The sequence below is a fragment of the Camellia sinensis genome, chromosome 3 (genome assembly GCF_055761805.1).
Source record: "Camellia sinensis isolate YWXY chromosome 3, ASM5576180v1, whole genome shotgun sequence".
Classification (NCBI taxonomy): domain Eukaryota; kingdom Viridiplantae; phylum Streptophyta; class Magnoliopsida; order Ericales; family Theaceae; genus Camellia; species Camellia sinensis.
Genome location: NC_138963.1, coordinates 146,447,428 through 146,454,613, shown reverse-complemented (window position 1 = coordinate 146,454,613; position 7,186 = coordinate 146,447,428). Strand labels below are relative to the sequence as shown.

The 7,186-nt window shown below is 35.2% G+C and overlaps 2 long non-coding RNA genes across 5 annotated transcripts; both read left to right on the top strand.

The window, feature by feature from the left end:
* The first annotated feature begins 334 nt into the window (after nucleotides 1–334).
* Nucleotides 335–3,911, top strand: LOC145822828 (uncharacterized). Of its 4 annotated transcripts, none has more exons than XR_014364614.1 (5): nucleotides 335–601; nucleotides 678–842; nucleotides 955–1,207; nucleotides 1,312–1,625; nucleotides 2,481–3,911. It is a non-coding gene; the product is annotated as an uncharacterized LOC145822828 (long non-coding RNA). The 4 variants fall into 4 exon arrangements; XR_014364612.1 differs by having other exon boundaries at nucleotides 345–601; nucleotides 1,355–1,625; XR_014364613.1 differs by having other exon boundaries at nucleotides 346–601; nucleotides 1,312–1,437.
* A 614-nt stretch (nucleotides 3,912–4,525) lies between these two features.
* LOC145821153 (uncharacterized) lies at nucleotides 4,526–6,551 on the top strand. The gene is made up of 5 exons (XR_014363188.1): nucleotides 4,526–4,789; nucleotides 4,897–4,965; nucleotides 5,389–5,530; nucleotides 5,635–5,691; nucleotides 5,939–6,551. It is a non-coding gene; the product is annotated as an uncharacterized LOC145821153 (long non-coding RNA).
* The last annotated feature ends 635 nt before the right edge of the window (nucleotides 6,552–7,186 follow it).

Sequence of the window (7,186 nt, the reverse complement as noted above, 5' to 3'; positions counted from 1 at the left end):
AGAGTAATAAAAGTTGTTTGATGATAGCATGTATCCCATATCTAAACATCTGGAGTGTTGGTAGTGTGGACACGCACTGCAAGAAAAATAGGTTTTAACGGCGTTTTTTTAACGGCGTTTTTTTAAATGCCACTTTTTTTAATTTTTAATGGCGTTTTATAACTGCCACGTATTTGTTAACCAAAACGGCACCGTTTTATAATTGAAAACGCCTCCAAATGCGGTAGGCACACGCGCGTCCTCCGTCCTTCCTTATTTTGAATCTCAGCCCTTTCTTTCTCTCAACCCTTATACGCACACACATCTCTCTCTCTCTCTCTCAACCCTCTCTAAGCTCCATCGAAGCTCCATCTGCACCGGCGATTTCGAAGATTCAAAGCGATTTCGAAGCTCCATCGCCAGCACGATCTGCACCGGCGAGGTAGCGAGCTCCACCGTCTCTCTCTCTCTCTCTCTTTAGTGAGAGATTCAGAGCTCCACCGTTTTATTCTGACTTGATCATTGTTTGCAGAGATTCAGAGGTTCAGTGATTTCAGAGCGATTTCTATTTCGAAGCTCCGTCGCCACCACCATTTGCACCGCCGATTTCGATTTCACTAAGGTGAGCTCCACTGTCTCTCTCTCTCTCTCTCTACCTACACTTTCTATTGCTAAAACTCTCTTTTCTCATCTTCCAGAAGCTCAGATCTGAACTCTGACCCCTCGATTACTCGCTTTTCAAGCTCCAATGGCGGTAGCACAATAGCCAAGCCTATATGTTCAATCTGCTACGAAGATCTCAATCCAATCATCGAAGCCCTTCAATCAATCTCCATTTGCGGCCATGTCTTCCACGAGCTCTGGTCAGTCACTTCTATACTCACATATTATAGTTATATCTTCACAGTTGTTCACTTCAATCGATAATTATTCGAGAACGATCTTCAATTTGATGTGTTTTTTTGACAAACCTAGCCTTCAACAATGTATCGAGTACTGTTCAAATGTGAAGAAAAAACGATGTCCTGTATGCAAGCAGGCCTTTTCGGAGGCCAATGTTAGTCGGCTTTATTTCCAATCAGTAGGCAACCTCTATCAGAAATTGATCAATTGCGAAGATAATCCAGGGGAGTTGCATAGGGAAATGGAGAAATTGGAAGGGAAGGTTTTAGGACTCAGATCGGCGATAGAGCGTCATCAGAAAGATGTCGAAGAACTCAATGAGGAGGTAATTTAATTTCATTGCTGTTCTTTTCAAATTGTTTTTTTCAGAGGCATACAGTTCTTTTCAAATTGTTGAGTGTGTTTTTTGTGTTTTACATGTTTACACAGGTTGATTGAAACCTTCTCATTTAGCTCCTTCCTTGTATAATAGGAACTTGATAGATCAACTTTGGAGTGCGTAAGGCTGCAGGAAAGGAATATGGTATTGGCCAAAGAGCTTGCAACGTTGAAACTGTAAGTGCCTTCATACTAGTGACAGAACCATTTATGTTTCGAGTCTCCAAACGAACTTTGTTGATTATTATGGCTGTCTGATCGAAACACTTCGAGATCGAATGTTTAGGCCCTAACACATTCATTGAAACACTTCGAGATCGAATGTTTAGGCCCTTTTTGTCTACAATCATTCCTGAGAATTCAAGGTAGGTAATATCTTCTCTGTTTTTTAGTTCCTTACATAGATTTTATTTTGTATATTATGTGGCTATTTTTGATAAAATAAATTTCCCAACATAATAGATGTTGGATTACCAAGCAGGCCTTTTCGGAGGCCAATGTTACTCTGGATTTGTGCATTATTAATGGATAATAGGCAGTGTCTGAAATTTTCAAATGTTGGTATTTATTCATTTATTATTAATGGATAATGGTATTTATTCATTTATTATTATTTTTTTGTTGGGTATTCCCGTAGCTCTGTGATGGACGATTGCTTGCAAATAACGGGTGAGTTGCTGAGATGAGAGATACTTTATTGAAAAAAGAGAGTTGGTGAGAGATAAGCATGTGATGGGAGCAACTGGTGTTGTATTACCAAACAGTGGTAGCAAAGTGTATAGATTGTGATTTTTTTTTTTTGTCACATCTGGTTCCTTTGTTTTCTTTTGTTTTTACTTTGAAGGACATAATACGTATGGAGAGAATCAAAGTGTTTAGTTGCTTGTTGAGAGTGTCGCAGCTTGTCAACATATTGCCTTAAAATTTGAATCCTTGGTTCCTTACCATGTGCTCATATTGGTTGATACTTACTTTTATTTATCTAAAATGCCAGGATTTTTATTTTGTCATTAGCTGCAGTCTTTGAAGTTGGCCATTCTTTAATTTTAAGTTTTGCATGCCATGTCTGAGTCATTAGCCTTTTTGTCGGAGTTGCATTATCTTTCTGTAGTTTTCTTCCTGTTGTAATTTGTATGTCCTGCTAGCTCACTATTGTTTTTTCAGTTTGGATGTATACTGCCTCGTATGGATGGAATCTAACAGCTTTAACTAACTTGCAGTTCAAGAATTGCACAGCAAGGAGGTGAAATCGTCATCTGATTCATATTTGAAAGGTCTCATGATATGAAAGGTGATCTTGGGAACAGTTTGATGCTTAAAATACTTACAAGTTTCCCTGAACAAAGTGCTGAAGTGTTTAGTTGCATGGTTACCCAACAGGTTTTTACATATTTATGTGAGATTACTATTACTATCCCGTGGAGAATCTTATCAGCTAAATTCTGAGTGATCTGCCTCATTATGTTTTATCATGTGCGATCTTCAAATTTTCTAGTCTGATACTTATTGGAGCTTGTTTTAATTCTAAATTGCTATTGTTGTTCATTCACATTTGTGTTTTGTGTGAAATGCAAAAGTCATGTTCTCGATATCCCTGTTGAAGCAGATTATTTACAGAAATTTCTATTATTTTTACCAAAAGTAGATAAAAATGGAGACACTACCTGAATAGCGTGGTTCTTAGCATCTATATAACCCTTAAAGCACAGGGTTGTAACACTGATATCTGTATGTTGTGAGAACAGCCTGAGAAAATGTTTATGGATTAAGATCATCATCTGAAATGAACATAGGTGGCATCATAAAGACCAACTGCTTAACTATTTATTCTGATTGATGTCTAAATTCACATTTAAAAGTGGCCTCCTGTTAGATTTATCAAAAAAAAAAAAAAAAAGTGGCCTCCTGTTAGAAGATACTGCTATCTGAAGAAACTTTTCCAACTATTTATGGTTATTTCTCAGCATGTTTAGATTAGAACTCATAGATGACTTATTAGTACTGTTAACATTGACTGTTTGAATTGCTTAACAGTGCTTCATTTCGTAATTTGCAATCAATTGAAGCATTTATTTGACAACAAAATTTCTTACCACTTCTCGTTACGTATTTGTTAAAGAAGTGGTATATACTGTTGTGTAACTAGTACGAGCTTTCAGATATCAGAGTGGATGGTTAGTCACGAAGAGTTTGAATTATCGGACTCCGACTGTGCAGTCCACATTGCCTTGATGGCCGAAGTGGTTGGTTATGATGCTACTGGGGAGTACTTACTAGGTCTACCTGACACTGGAAAAACTACAGAAACCTACAAGGCTCTGGTTCTCATTTATTATTGGGCTAGAAGACTTAAACATATGGACACGATTTTGGAGAGATGTGAAGGGATGGATGCCGATACGCTTCCTAAAGCTGTTGATAAAGCTATTCAAAAAATCAAACTACGAAACGGTGCCCTGAATTTGTTCACTTACAATCTGTGGATATGTTCATATGTATCAACCAATAACATTGACACAGTTAGAACGATTCTTGATGAAATGACTCACGACTCTGGCTCTAATAAATGCAAGGTAAGATATGCAAACCTAGCAAACATATGTATTACCTTGGGTAACTTCATGAATGCCGAGTCTTCCAACACACATGAAACTATCTATATAATTTATTTATTTTTCATTTTGCACAGGTTGTGTATATATAATTTGTAGTCGAGTCATTTCTTAAATATAAAGGGTTATTCTCATAAACCTGGTGGATAAGTATGGACCCAGAAAGAATAAGAGGGGCATCAAGTCTGGCGGCCGCCACATTAACCCCATAAATAGAAAGAATACTCTTTTTTTTATATTTACCATAGGCCAAAATTATTCAATTAAATGTTGAAGGTGTATTTCCTCGTTAAGTATTTTGTAATTTTTCAGCTGAGTTTAAAATGAAAAATTTATTATTCCTTTTGTCATTTGCAATGACTACTTGTTCAAGCTTTTGCTGATTGGAGATTCTGGAGTTGGAAAATCATGTCTTCTTCTGAGATTTGCTGTAAGTGCTTTGGAATGTTTTTCACTTTCTCCTATATTTCTTCTTTTTAATGAATAGTATATTACATTCTTATTGGATGTTAGTTGAACATGTTCCTTAAGTTAAAGCATATTGGTGGCTTGTTGCACCAGTAAGTAAGGGTAAACTCATGACTTAGATAACCTCTGCATTACAGCTGGATTTGATTTGTTTTTCTCTCTCTCTCTCTCTCTCTCTCTCTCTCTCTCTCTCTCTCTCTCTCTCATGTTTGTATATGTGCATATGATTTTGTACTTGAGCTTCCAGATTGGTTAGTGGAGGATTGCTATAAACTTGTACATATTAATTTTATTCTACCGACAGTAAATATCATTTTCCATAACCTGATCCCCTTCATTTAGATGTGATGCCATTACAGTTTACCAATTTGCTGTTAGAGTTTTGGCATCAACATACTGTTTATGATCACTTTGACAGTTGTAGTAGGGCATTTCTCCCATATGCTAAGGTGAGCACCACCATTTCGCTCTCTCTCGATTTCGAAGTTCTCTCTCTCAAACTCTTCCTTCCCGTCAATTCTTCTCCTCCATTTCTACTCTTTTCTCCATGCAATAGATGAAACACAAAGAATTATACCTATCAATTCTGATCAACAATAGATGGACAGCAAAGACCATTCTGCAGGTAAATTATTTTTTCATTTATTGTACAGTTGTTATTTTTAGGGATTTCATAGCAAAAACCACAACTATATGTTTTGGTTACTTAATTACCTTCAAATGTCTTTTCAAGCTTCTCTCATTATTATGGTTGGTTTACCTTTAATATATTGGTTTTAACATAGTAATTTGGTGGGTACCTTACTTACCAAATAAATATGTATTGACATTTAAAAGGGAAGTAAACCTTAGGTATGTGGGTGATTCCTTTTTGTTCGGATCTTTATGCATTTTGTACTAGGAAATTGAAATTAAACTTTATACTGCTAGATAATAAGCTTAAGGAACCTATTTTGGATGAAATTTTATGCATTAGTGAGGCAGTATGAGCTGAATTTTACAACACATGATACTTCTTTGGTTTTATTGTGTATATCTCTGAATGCAGGCCAATAGAAAAAGTCAGGAGCCTAGTGTTCTTAAGCTTAAGGAACCTGCATTGGATGAAATTATCCATGCATTAGTGGGGGCGTTATAATCTGAATTTTACAAGACAAGATATATCTTCTCTCTGGTTTTTGTGCAAACAGGTGATTGTTTCTTTCCTTTCCTTTCTTCTCTTTCATTTTCTTTCTCACAGTCTATCTGATTGCAATTCCTTTGTAATTGTTCATTCAAATTTTCAATTTGGCAGGAAGCATCCTTATTGAATATAACTGATCAAGTGTGTGCTCTGTTCACTCCATCTGAGGTATGTAGCTTTGGTACGTACATATCATGGGATCCATTGTGTTCCTATAGATGTTATCCACTAATAAGTGCAAATTATGTATGTTATCAGTTCATGCTTTGTTTCTTGCTCATTATTATTTTTTGCTTAAAATGCTTTGCAAGATAAACTCTTTGAGAGCAGAATTTTATTGTTGATTTACCATGATTGAACCTCCTAGTTTTACCATTAGTATAAGTTCATCCTCTCTCTCTCTCTCTGTGAGCAGGTTGGCTGTACAAAAGGTGATGATGCTGGTCTTTCAAATGAGCACATGATTATGGCAGAGATTCCAAATGCTTCAGAAGCCATGGTATAGGTGCATGACTTGGGGTGAAAAAATAAATTTCTAGCAGTATGGTGGTTCTTGCTTTATGCAGGAAGGGTAATATTTGATGTGTATTATTAATACTCTGTTCAACTCTGAAAATTTGGAGACATTGATTAGAAAATCTGGACATTAATGCTTGATGCTTTGTGTCTAACCCAATGAATATGAAGGCATAATTATTTCTTGGCTAAACACAACTTTTAGACCCAATGACAAATGTTATCTGTCCTAATTTATGGTATTGATTTGAGTAGTGGAAATCATTATAACTTCTTCCCAACTCTATTTGCCTTAGGCACTATTACTTTTTATTATTCAACTGTTAATTTCACTTTTATCTTTAAATTATTCTCATTTTATTTTTTGGGATTGAACTTATTGGATTTTTTTCTTGAAGGATGTTGTATGGGGTACTATTATAGATGTGAGGGAATATTAATCTCACATAAATATATGTCTATACAAAGTTTTATTCATTATTGCTATTTTACAGGTATATTTTTGAAGTTAATCTCACAAAATTAGTAGTTCAAAAACAACAAAAAAAAAAAAAAATCTATTGCGGCGTTTTTCAAAGCGCCACTATAGTTATATTTTTAAAATAACAAAAAATCTATTACGACGTTTTTGAAGCGTCGCTAATGCTTATGTGACGTCATGTTACCGTTGACTGCCACATTTAACGGCGTTTTTATAAACGCCGTCTATACTAATTTTATGACGCTTTTAAAGCGTCATAAACTTACAGCGACGGCCGCGTCCTCGACGTTTGGTAGTAAGCGTCACTAAAGGAATTAGCGGCGTTTTTCAGACATATAGCCGCTAAAAGTCATTTTCCCAGCAGTGACGTGTGAAGTTTTTGTCAAACAAATTAATAATTGGTTCACGAAATTATTTAGACAATTATTTCATATAAGTGTATATAGTCATGCATTTTTTTTCTTCTTCTTCTTTTCTTTTTTTTTTTCAAATCTTATGTCTATTTATGTTCATAGTTTATTAAACAATTAAAAACTTACTTTATATTATATTTTTGAAATTAATCATAAAATCTCACTTAAGTATTTAATGGATTTTAGAGGTTGATCCTATTTTTATGGTTTCTTTGTTGCTTTATAAACCATAAAAATGATCCATTATTTTCTC